A 12,937-nucleotide genomic window follows, 5' to 3' on the forward strand; every position below is an offset into this window, starting at 1 on the left:
TAAGAATTTAAGGTTTTAAAGGAGGAATTAGAATAAGAAAACATCATAAGGAAAGTTTCCTACTTCACATCTTGGTTGAAACCATTATATATATATATGTATATGTGTGTGTGTGTATATATATATATATATACGTACATACATACATACGTGTGTGTGTATATATATACATACACACATGCCATTAGATACATATTTTTTCTAACTTACATTTCCTTATCAAATTTTTTTCTGTACTTATATAATCAGTTTCAGAGAAGAATTTTTCCATCCGAACCAGGTTGAAGTAAGGGTGTGATTGTTAAAGCAAATTGTTGTTCCCAAAAATAGTGTTGATACATTGATGCATCAGTTATTGGGGGTTTTCCGATAATTTGTTTCCAAGCAGTGGAAAGTAATTCCTTTAGGACTGAGAGAACTAGTCACTTCCTGTTGTGTTTCAATGTGGAAATCCCTGGAAAGATTTCCCCCATCTCTTTGGAAAAACAGAAATTCAGGAACTCAGGGCTCAGAAGGGAGGCTGGGTTTGTTATGCAAACTAAGCCTTCCACACTGGAGGTGTAAACATCTCTTGTGAATCAAGGAGGGAAGAGGTCTTTGGGCATCTTCCTGGCCCTGGGTTTACCTGAGCACGGCCACAGGTTCAGCCCCATCGGATGCCTCTGCATCCGGTGCGAGAACCCACATGGAGTGGCGGGCCTGTCCCTTGCTGGGCACCTGATGTCGGTGGTTGTGGCCGGGTGGGCAGTGGAACTGAGAAGCGTCCTGGGAGAAGAGTCAGTGTAGGTGAGTCTGGGGGCCTGAGCTCTCAGTAGCCTCAGGTGTCAGGGCGAAGCGTGCAGATGGCATCCGGCAGGGGCCGCGGAGGCCCAGAGGTGTTCTGAGCTGGAGGGTAGCATCTTCAAATCTGCCTTTTAGAAAGATCATCCAGTGGACCGTGTGGAGAGGAGGTTGGGGAGTGAGGAGGGCTGTAACGCCGAGGGGAGATCCATCAGGAGGTGGTGTGTGGTCTGGAGAGTAACAGGCAGAGTAACTGGCTACTCATGGAAAGTTCCAGCACCTCTGGGGTCCTCATCCTGCACTGAAGACAGGACCATGGCCGGAGGAGCACCTGGCCTGCACGTGGTCAGGGGGTTACCTGTGCAGCGGGGCTCCAGGTGGGCAGAGCTGTCAGGGCATTAGCTTTGTGCTGGAGCAGAGGTCTGCCAGTGTGTGACAAGTCATCGAAATGCCAGCCTGTTCTCCCAGGGCAGATGGCCGGGCGCTCCGTGTACTGACTGGCCTTGCAGGCTGTCTGGTCCTGTAGTCCCCCCAGCCTCTCTGTCAGGGGCAAGACCTTTCCCTTTACAGACCTCCAACTTCCTTATTTTCATGACCTGATAGCCTATGGAAGACAAGACAAAGAACAAATCAGGAAGTGAAGGGGGCTGGTTGATCCATTCAGGATTTCTCCTTCCTTCCCAGTTACACAGGACGCCCAGCGTTGCGCACGGTGACCTCAACTCACAGCTGCAGAGCAGCTGCTGGCGTAGCAGGTCACTCACGGTCCCCTCAACGGGCCACGGGGGTGTGGAGGGGCCAGGCCAGGAGAGCAGACTGTCGTGCCCCTGACTCTCCTAGGCTACCGTGATCATTAAACAGAAAGCACTTTATCAGCTAGCACCGTGGGCCTGCCCTCCTCCTGCCGTCTGCCTTGCTGAGAGAGGGGACTGATGAGTTTTGTAGAGAAATGACTCATTCACATCTGACCTAATCTACACTGTAAGGGTGCAGTTTATTAATGTGCCTTCGGGCCTTACACCGTCCAGAACCCATTCCTATAAATCCACCGTCAAGGGACCACTCTGACACAGGCCAGCTTTACAGTGTCCCACCCAGTGGCTCCTGGGTTCCTAGCACACTGTGGCAATGGACTTGGGAGCATAAGGGTTTGATAAAAAAATTTTTTTTTTTACATGTTGAGATATAGGGAAGTCAATCGGCTTATCCATGAGTCAACTTGAATTTGATGCTGACTGAAACAGCCTGTTTGTGGCCTGTCAAACATACATTGTACATCTGCTTTAATTATTTAAGAAAAGGGCACATTGACCAGAAGTAAAGAATGTCCCTGTTCAAAATAAAGATTAAATTCTCCTCTTGTGGGGACACCAGGGCTGGTCCTCCTTTGATGATAAGACTCCTTTCCCAGGTGCCAAGGCCATACTGACCTGCTGTGTATGTGCTGGTCTGTTGTTTGTTTTTTGTTTTGGTTTTTTTGAAACCTTAAAGAAATTCCCTGACTTGCTTGATGTTCTTTGTTCTGACAAGATGTAAAACTGCGCTGAAAACCATGCTACTCCCAGAGCAGTTTTTCAGGGTCATCTGGGAAATGGGCTTCCGGGCTGTAGTCCACTGTTTGGCTCAAATAAAACTCTTTTCTCTTCTAAGAAAGAAAAATACCATATGATGTCACTCATATGTGGAATCTGAAAAAAAAGACAAATGAACCTATATATAAGACAGAAACAGACTCATAGACAGAGAAAACAAACTTATAGTTACCAGGGGGGAAGTGGGTGGGAAGGGATAAATTGGGAGATCACAATTTGCAGATACTGACTGGTATATATAAAATAGATAAACGAGTTTATACTGTATAGCACAGGGAACTATATTCCATATCTTGTAGTAGCTTACAGTGAAAAAGAATATGAAAACAAATATGTGTATGTTCATGTATGACTGAAACATTGTGCTGTACACCAGAAATTGACACAGCATTGTAAACTGACTATGCTTCAATTAAAAAAAAATCTGACAACCAGAAGAAATGGCAGTGATTTCGCTGCCACTGGTAATTGTACAGCAGAGAGAGTTTGCACGCTGTTGCCCAAGAAAATGAGCATTTTCATTAACACCATCAATTGAACGATTGCCCTAACGTTCAGGAAAAGAGATGCTACCTTGCTCGCACTGAAATTAACTAAGAAGATATTTCCCTCTAGAAAATCCAGAAGATTTTTTATTGTCTTTGTGTGATCTAGAAATATGGATGATTTTAAAATGCTAAATAAGGAAAAAAAAAAGCACACACAATACACATTAAAAGAAATTTCTTTAAAAAAAAAAACCAACTCTTTTCTCTTCTTATTGTTAATTATTTACTTTCGGTGACTGTTTTTATATTCCATGTAACTGAAAGATGTTGCTGGGGGCCACAGCAGTGCTGGCTCTTTTTTTTTTTTTTTTTTTTTAAATGGAGGTACTGGGGATTGAAACCAGGACCTCATGCATGCTAAGCATGCGCGCTACCCCTGAGCTATATCCTCTGGAAAACACTGACTCCTTATGTAGGCTTATGAGAGCATTGGCGTCAGGAGGAGAGCTGCACAGACAGTGGAGCTAAGGGCTAAGCAAAGGATAACACAGGAAGCAGAGCTTCTCCCAGCACTGCCGGATTCTGGCTGCTTCCATCAGCACTAGGACCCAGCGACAAGGAGTGGGTTCTTCATTCAATTTTACGTAAAAGTACAGCCTCAGTGGCCAGAACCTAGAGCCACTGTCACATCGCTGCCAACCCTCGAGTGAAGCTTTTGGTCAAGATGACCGTTTCATTCTCCCTCCTGGGCCTCCGTTTGGTTTGACAGCAGGCTTGAATGTCGGAGTGAGACAGGGCAGGGGAAGGCTGAGGCAGAATAGCTCCTGGGGTGCGAAGAAACGCCATCGCCTAAAAGCAAAATACTCACAGACTGGAGCTGCTGTCCTCTGCCTGGAGAGGGCAACACTGGCATTTGGTTTGGTTAGGAGAACCTTCTGGATCTGGAAGCCCTGAAGCAGGGGACCCAGGGGGTGAGAATTAGCACTTCTCAGCTGCCAGCCTTGGCAGACTAGGGTGCAAACAGACGATGAGTCAACCCAGGGTGAACCTGCCACCGCTCTACCTTCCCAGGTTCCTCTCACAGTCTGGGTACCATTTGCTGGTCTTTACCTGTGGCGAGATTCCTGGGGCATCTTCCTTTCAAATGTGACATATGTTCACATTTTGTAGGACTCAAGATGACTCAGAGAGAAATGGGCCATTCAGGGAAGGAGCAGGTGGCTCTGTGCTGGGAGCAGCAGCTGCAGCCTGGGAGCCTTGGGGTGCTCCCAGCTGTCCCCTTGGCTTATGGGAAACGGGAATGGGGAAGGCTGATGACACACTAGCGCGTTAAAGCATCAGGGATGAGAGGAATGCAATCTAGTCTCCATGGGGCGCTCACTCAAAGGAATTTGGAAATGATTTTTCTTGGGAGACAGACATTTTCAGGCACCTTGCAGTAAGGACACTTGTACCATCTCCTTCCCACCTGCCTCGGCGTCCCTACCTCAGTAGGGGCAGCGAGGAATATTCCTCTCCTTCCTGGATCTTCTGCCTCCACTGGTGCTGGTCCCGCTTCAGAGTCCCTGGACACGACTTCATCTTGTAGCCAGGTCCCTGCTTCTCAGAGATTCTGCATGTTTGGCTGGGGACAGGGGGTGGAGTGGGAGGGCATCTCCTGCCCATTGAATCCCAATCCTTAAGCAACCACTTCTTTCTTTATCAGCCTCCAAGAAAGAAAACTTTCTTTGAGTAATATATACACTATGAGTATCTTTTTTGCATCCAGTTTGTAAAACCAACCAACCTCAAGCTAATGTCAACTGGGGAGAAAAAAAAAAAAACCCACATCATGAGAGCAGTGAGTTTCAATTTTATTCAGGAACTTTACTGAGGACTGTAGTCTGGGAGACAGCCTCTCACTAGTTCTGAGGAACTGCTCTGAAGAGGTAGGGGAGGAGCCAGTACGTATATAAATTATTTTGTCTGGGAAATACGTGGAGTTAGGCATAAAAAGACTACTGCTAATCACAAAGAACAGACATCTCAAATTAATGATTTGAGTGCTTTTCTATGTATGGGAAGATGCAAGAATCTGGGGTCATCGAAATTCTTAGATATATATCTCAACTATCTAGGGGCCCCGATATCCAAAGCACAAAATGCTTTATCCTGGTTTTCCTATCCTGAATTCCCCTCAGGGTGCGGTGTCCATGAGTGACTGCAGGGACTAATGACTTGACCCTTATAAAACTGGAATGGCTGCCAGCAGTCTTTGTGTACAGTGCCCCCTGTTGGTCATAAATTCAACCCTGGTATTTCACGACCAATTTGTAGTCCCAGGGTGCTAGGAGGGCTCACCCTTAGGTCAGGCGAGGATTTCGTTGACAGGACACTCAATATATTATTTCTGGATTAATAACTTAAAAATTCTCTGAAACATCTGTCTTAATAGGAAAAGTTTCCCCTTGTTACTTCCTCCCATTTGTGGAGTTTCGCTGTTGCAGTTAATTTCATAGGGAGCCTTAGATGTAATCAGTTGCCGCAAGACATTTGGCCATCCTTAGTTTTGTCGAGACCTGGTTACACACTGAGTGATGGAAGAAGCAACAATCTTATAAAATAGAATATAAGTAATATAGCTAGTGATAATAATGCCTTGAGTAAAAACTTAAGTCAAGAACTTCCATTAGGTGCAGGTCAGTCTGTTCCTGGTCATCTGACCCAGTATATTTTGTACCAGTTGCTAGCTTTAAGGGAAATGGTATGTTGGCATTTTTCATAAGGTACCCAGCCTAATTTCCTAGTGTCACTAGGCTGATCATCTTTAGTATGATTTAATAGTTTCCAACATGGGAGGCTCTTAAACTTAAAAGCCTATAGCCTGGTGTTAACCATATAAGTCCATCCAATAACTGAGGGAAAATCTCTCCTGATAATCAGGAAGTTACATTCTTTGACATTCAGCTGGTTGCTCTGATTAAGCTTGAGTAGCTTTAAAAGAAAAATCAAATTTCTGGCCAGGGCAGAGCAACTATGATTGATTGGCCAAGTGGGACGATTCCCATCTAGTGAAATAAATAGTGGCCTGAACAGAATTATAACTTCTGTCTTCTAGAATGAGTTCCCTAAGGGCATTCAATCAGAGCCTTGGAGAGGAGAAATCCACTGAGGTAAACTGTAAGTCCTGCACACAGGTAATTGACCATAAACCCAAGAAGTGGATTGGTTTCTAAAATTTGCACAAGATTGTGCCCGTGATAGAAAAGCATGTGATTTATACACAAAAGTCCAAGAAATTAAGAGAACACTATAAATAATCATACAGGTCAGGTCTGACATCTTGCAATAGCTGTCTACTTTTGATGTCTTCTTATCTTGGCGTGGGTCACTTTTCCTCTGAGCATTGTTTTTATATATATATATATTATTTGTGCATATATATTTTTATTGAAGTATAGTCAGTTTACAATGTTGTGTCAGTTTGCAATGTTGTGTACAGCATAATAGTTCAGTCATACATGTACATACATCATATATTCATTTTCATATTCTGCTTCATTATAGGTTACTACAAGATAATGAACACAGTTTCCTGTGCTATACAGTGTGAGCTTGTTCTTTATCTGTTTTATGTATAGTAGTTAGTATCTGCAAATCTCAGTCTCCCAATTTATCCCTTCCCACCTCCTCCCCCCCATCTCCGGTAACTATAAGTTTGTTTTCTATGTCTGTGAGTCTGTTTCTGTTTTGTAGATAAGTTCATTTGTCTTTTTTTTTAGATTCCACATAAAAGTAATATCATATGGTATCTTTCTTTCTCGTTCTTGCTTACTTCACATAAGCATTGTTTTAAGGTGAGTTTGAGGACGGGAGTTCTCTCTGTAGACCAATCCAGTGTAGGATCCTTTCTTAAGTGGGAAATATAAACCCAAGAATCAATTCCCTTCAGTTTCACTGCACATGAGCCAGTTAGAGTACCTGATAAGGGTCCTTCCATCTAGATTGGAGAGAGTCCTTTAAATGATTAAATGATGTCTTTTCTATTATACATAATCTGTTGGTTGTAGGTCAAGGGGCACCTGATCTTCACCCAAAGATAGATTACTATGTTAAACTTCAGAAATAAGCCTAGAATTCCTTTTAATAATTAAACTTATAATGTAACATAGATACAAGGAGCCATCTAGGAAGAGTCTTTGGAAGTAAATAACAGACATCAAAGAATTAACAACACTAGAACTCAATATCCTCTGAAATATAATTTTTTTCCTTCTGAAGTTACCCTAATGACTACCAAATATAACCAAATTAAGACTAATTTGTTTACAAAGTAAGTCTTTTCAATAAACATGGGTTGATTATTTATGTAAGTGCAATTGATCATATAGGTTCTTTTAAATTGGCTTTGCTGGAGCTTTTTATAAGGAATCTTAGGTGGAACTTTTAAAATGCCTCTTAAGGCCAGGAAAGCCATGTAAAACACTTGCCATCAGATTCTACCTGACAAACTACAAATTTAGGTGGGGTCCTCTCTCCTTGAGGTCCCCCAGAATGTCTTGTGATTCATGCATCTGCCAAGAAGTGGCATTGTTTATTAACCTGGTAAATCTGCTGGGAACTCTATACGTAATGTACCAGGTTTTTTTCCAAGGGATTTTATGTCTCCATAAAGTTCATTTTAATTCCATATAGCTGTCCAGTCATACCTGATTTTATGCATAATTTCCAATGTGACATTCCAGTCAAAGCCAGGTATTATAACCAATGTTTCCAATTATGTTCTGTTATAAGGAGAACAGATTCTTACTGAACTTATGCAAATAACTATATTGCCATGAAAATAAGAATACTAAGAATTTCTAAGTTCTAGAGGGATCAGATAGAGAGAAAAGATAATTGTTTCAACTCTGCTTATAAAGGTATAATTTACCAAATTTCTGTTAAGTCATAATTAGTATAAGAGGAAAGACTTCCTCATGACTGGAAAACAAAGCTTTTTGTCAGTAATATTTGTGACAAAAGTTATAAGATTATAAATCATATTCACCAGTTCATTAATTCCTATGCAATTAATTCTTGTTGGTCTTGATGTTCTGTTAGTCGTTTATGAAGCCATCAGGTTATCCAGGGAGTTTTGTAATTTCTGCTCATTTCAGGGGTATGATCTAAAAGTTATCAGAAACCTGTGCTTGTCAAAAAATCTTTTCTATGAGTCTTCTTGAAGATGAAGCGTTTTTGCAAAATCACCAGAGTAAAACAATAACTGTCTATAAATGACAAAAGGCTTTAAAAGGCATGGTTAAAGAGCTGATTACAATGCAGTTGCAATTTGTGACGTACAATGTTAACATAATAACTAGAATTATGTCTGACACCATTATACCAGGACACATTCCAATTTTAGAAATTTCATGTAATTTCCAGGACATTTATATTAATGACGTTGATCCATACAATATAACCTAAGCAGGTTTCTCACCACTCATTTCACAAAGCTTCCCATAGAATTTAAAAAACCAAGTAAGCCTAACTAGTTTAATATCTCTCTTTGATAAGGAGGGAAAACAAATCTCTTAAGATGTTCCAGGCCTCCTTTGGAAAACCTCAAAGTTATTTCCAGGTCGATCATACTTTGTTTAGAATTTGAATTCTGAGGGATTTTGTCTAAGATATCAAAAAGTTTTAAAACACTTGGTCAGATAGGATCATAAGTCACTGTGAAACAGTATTTATTCATATAATCAAAATGACAATAAAAGATTTCAAAGGCAAATACAGAAAGTTGTAAGAGATTACGCAAAAGGAAAAGAGACTTCACAGTCCGCCATCAAAAGCAGATCAATATTCCAAGAAAAGTTTGTCCTTTTAATAGAGAACCGAATTCTAGTTTTGCTCACCCTTACCTTTAATATCGAAATTCATTTTCTCAATTAAATTTATCTGAGTCAGTCCTGACCACACATTAGACTCTTTCCCCAGGGTCTCTTTTCCACAAACTTTCCATAGCTTCCTTTTTCCCTTCACATTCTCTCTCTTTCTAATATCTCTTTAGGACAAAATTATTTTTCCCCTTAAAGTACCCTTCTTTTTTTTTTGCATATAAAAATGTTTTCCTTATTAATTTATAGTAGTTTTATTTACATATTTTAATTACAATTCTTAACCTTAAAAAATCTCATTTCTAGTAAAAACTAAGAAATGAGCAATTATGAAATGTGTTTTACATTCTTAGATTGGCAAACTTAATACTATTTATGATTTCTAAAAACATGTGCCTTTTGATAGAAAAATTTTGCTGTACCAGACTATTAATAGTCTTAAATATCTTTTGTTTCTCTGGAAAAGGAAGCCAATGTTCAGTAATTAATGTTTCAGTATCTTACTGTATTTGGAAATTATCTAGATAATCAATAAACTTTCATCATTCAACCTAATTTCACAAAACTTTTAAGTTTTAAGTTACTAAACCTGGGGCAACTAGAGACATACCATAAAACATAGTTATTCCTAAAGAGTTTACCTAAAATCTTTTTATTTATATTTAATTTACTTATAAGAAGTTTGTCATACAAAACAAAAATTATGTTTCAGAGGATATTGAGTTATTTTTCTTGCTGACAAATTTTGTAACAGATAAAATCTTACTTCTAATAAACCTAGGTACAATAAAAATATTATACTAAATGTTGATGACTCTAAAGACATGTCTATATTAAGTAAATTAATAAATTTAAACTAACTTTAATACCAAATTTTAATTTAATACTGAATATCTCCCAGATCACATGTACCTGAAATTCATTTGGGTTAGTTTTGGGGATTTTTTTTTTGTATTTATGAGAATTTATGTAAACACTTAATTTTCTTTAAACCAACCCAGTAGAGTTCTTTTACAAATTAATTTTGGAAATACCATCTGGAGGTAGAGCCTATCACATCTAAAACACACACAGAATATAAACAGACACAACCAGAAATCTCATAGCATCATTTTAAAATTTACTCATGAATCAGACATTACATTATAAAATGTACTAGTTTAAAAAAGACAGCTGGAATATACTTAAGTTCACTCATTTGAGTTTAAAAAGGCCTCTTTTTTTTTTTTTTTCTTCTCGGACTGAGGAATTGGAGCCAGTCTAGATACGAGTCAGATGAGGGTTCCTGAGGGCCCTGGTAGAACGCTTGCCTGTCAAAGCACAGGGAGAAAAATGCAGGTTGCTCCTAGAAGGACTTTTGTTCCCTTAGGGTCAGAATTTTGAAAAGATGTTTTATCAGTCTGGTTTTCTCTGTGTACACAAAAACCAGTTCAGGAACATCAAAAGAGCCCCCATCTTGGCTATTTTTAGGGCGAGATTTCTTTGGTCAAATCAAGTAAGTAATTGCAAGTATAAGTTCCTTATGTGCATGAACCTCTCGGGGGTGTTAGAGGTTATCTGGCATTCCTCATTTTCTCTGCTTGGGGAACTCTATTCCCCGTTTAAAGTCGGTCTGTTGGAATAAAATTGCTAATGAAATCATGTGTGCTGAGTTTGAGCTCAGCTCCTCTAAGGGCCACCATGAAGTCATTTCAGCTCTTTCACGGGGCTTGGTTTCTCCTCAGGCTGTCTGACACCTGCGTGGGCACTTAGGGCACTGGATGGCCAAACCTGTGTATGCGTCCCCACATGGCTGAGTTTCTTTACAGCAATGAGTGGTTTTCCCTCTGGGACCGCTGCATCGCACGCGGACTCATCTCCACACTCCTGTCAATTTGTTAGTTGCCTGAGATGGCTGTTACCAGCTGGGAGGCGCTGTGTCTGCACCTAAGAGCTCCCATATTGTATCTTCACTTTTATTCCGGCAAATTCTGTTAAGGTACCCAAATTAAGGAAAGATGTCAGGTCAGCCTCCTACCTAATCACCTAATCCAAACCGGCTCAGTGTCTTAACGGAGCAAAATCTCCCAGTGTCTCCCACCTGGGGAATGTACGTACTCCTTTTTGAACATTAGCTGAAGGAAAACCTAATCGTCACAGAAAGGAGTTTATCCACCACCGAGTAAGACTCAGGAATGTCAACCAATGATGGGAGACCTGAGACTAGGAGTGACTCATCCAGATTTGTCTGAATTTCCCAAGAAGGCAGATAGGCTTGAGAGCCTTTGCTGGTACCAAGGTTCCAGACCTTCATAGAGTTCCCATGGCAGGAAATACGCTCTGGGTCCCTTCATGGTTGCCAAAACTGTTATTGAAGCAAAAAAACCAAAAAAAAAAAAAAAAAAAACCCACAGCATGAGAGCAGTGAGATTTAGTTTTATTCGGGGACTTTACTGAGAATTATAGCCTGCGAGAAAATCTCTCAAGTAGCCCTTTAGCCCTTAGGAATTCTTCCGCAGTATGTGTATGCATTGGGAGGGAAATACATGCAGTCAAGCATACAGAGATTGCTGCTGATCGTAAAGAACAGATATCTCTAGGTAATGATTTTAGTGCTTTTCTGTGTATGGGAAGATGTAAGTGTCTGGGCTCATTGAAATTCTTCCTTAGATATGCATCTTAAACTGTCTAGTGGCCCATTTATCCAAAGCACAGGATACTTTCTGCCCCTTCTCTCTTGAGCTCCCCTCAGGGCACAGTGTCAGTGTGTGCAGCGGTGGCTAATGCCGATCCTTGCGGAACTGGAATGGTGGACAACATTTGTTTGCTTATACTAACACACTGTTACTAAGTCCAAGCACGGACCGTTCGCCAATAAATCGCGAGATGAGGAGTTGAGGCAAGGAATAGTGACTTTATTTGGAAAGCCAGCAAACTGAGAAGATGGCAGATGTGTCCCAAAGAACCATCTTCCCCAAGTTAGAATTCAGGCTGCTTTTATACTAAAAGGGCAGGGCTGGTTGTTGCAGATTTAATGGTGCCAGGATCCTTCGTTCTTGCAGCTGCCTGCCTGGGTCAGGTCACAGTGTTCCTGCAAACCAGCAAGACGGTTGTTATTTTCTGTTCTGTAACTTTTTCTTTCTACTGAATGGAAAAGTGTTTTACTACTTTTAAGCCTGGGAGGCAGAGCATTGAGAAAGGGCTCTTTTGAATATTCCAGGCTATTGGCAACCTTCTTTTACAGAGGTGCAGAGCCAGCATGACTGAGCACGGGCAACAGGGCACAAAGGTTAGAGCTAAGGGGGTAGATCCAGCACGGAGTCAGGCTTGTTCTTCTCCTGTCACAACAGCACAAAATTAGAGCGGGAGATTTATTCTCACCCACGTTGCTACCCAAGCCTTGGAACTGAGACTCCCTTACCCTTACCTTTCATTCAGTGGATTTAAGGATAGAGATATTTCAAATGGTGAATTGTTTGTCAAATACCTTTCCCAGTAGGCATTCTATTCATGTTATTGCCCACGACACTGGAAATTCTGCAGCTTTTTAGATGGTGGGAGTTTTAAACAGCAGTCACTTTCGTGGTGGGGTGGGGGCACTAGAGATATGGATGGAGTTGTTCATCTCAGACACTGAGACAGTGGGAAGGGGCCACACGCTGTCCTGTAGAAAGGATGCCCTGGCCTTGAGATTCATTCGAGAAGTGTGCATCGGTCATACACAGGATATCCCCATCAGACCTGGGGATACAGCAGAGAACAGGACCAAACCCCTGTTTGGAAGAGCTTACATGCCATAAAGGGGGCAAACAATGAACCAGTAAAGAACTGGGTTTTTTTTTTTTTTTTCATTGCGAAAGTGTTATAAAGGAATTGAACATGTGATGAGATGGGATGGGGAGGGGACCTGCGGGGCAGGTAGACCCAGAGCATCTGCATGAGCAGGTGGTGAGTGTACTGGAGCTCGGACGAGAGGCTGGGACTGAGCCAGCGCACAAAGATCTGGGGAGAGGGGCGGTCTCTGCTGCTCTTGCTTTTGGGCGGATTTTCCATTGGCTTGTGGACACCATTCTTACACCTCTAAGGAAGACAAATAATTATGTAATTACCACTGTAGGTCAGCATTGGTTGTAAAACCCGGTTTGATTCCCGAGATATTAAAATGTGTTAACAAACATGCCTTAGCATCGAGGTAATACATCCATTCAAAAGCCTAAAAGTGGAAAAAAAAGCTTGT

This window comes from Camelus ferus, chromosome 11 (genome assembly GCF_009834535.1).
Source record: "Camelus ferus isolate YT-003-E chromosome 11, BCGSAC_Cfer_1.0, whole genome shotgun sequence".
NCBI lineage: Eukaryota > Metazoa > Chordata > Mammalia > Artiodactyla > Camelidae > Camelus > Camelus ferus.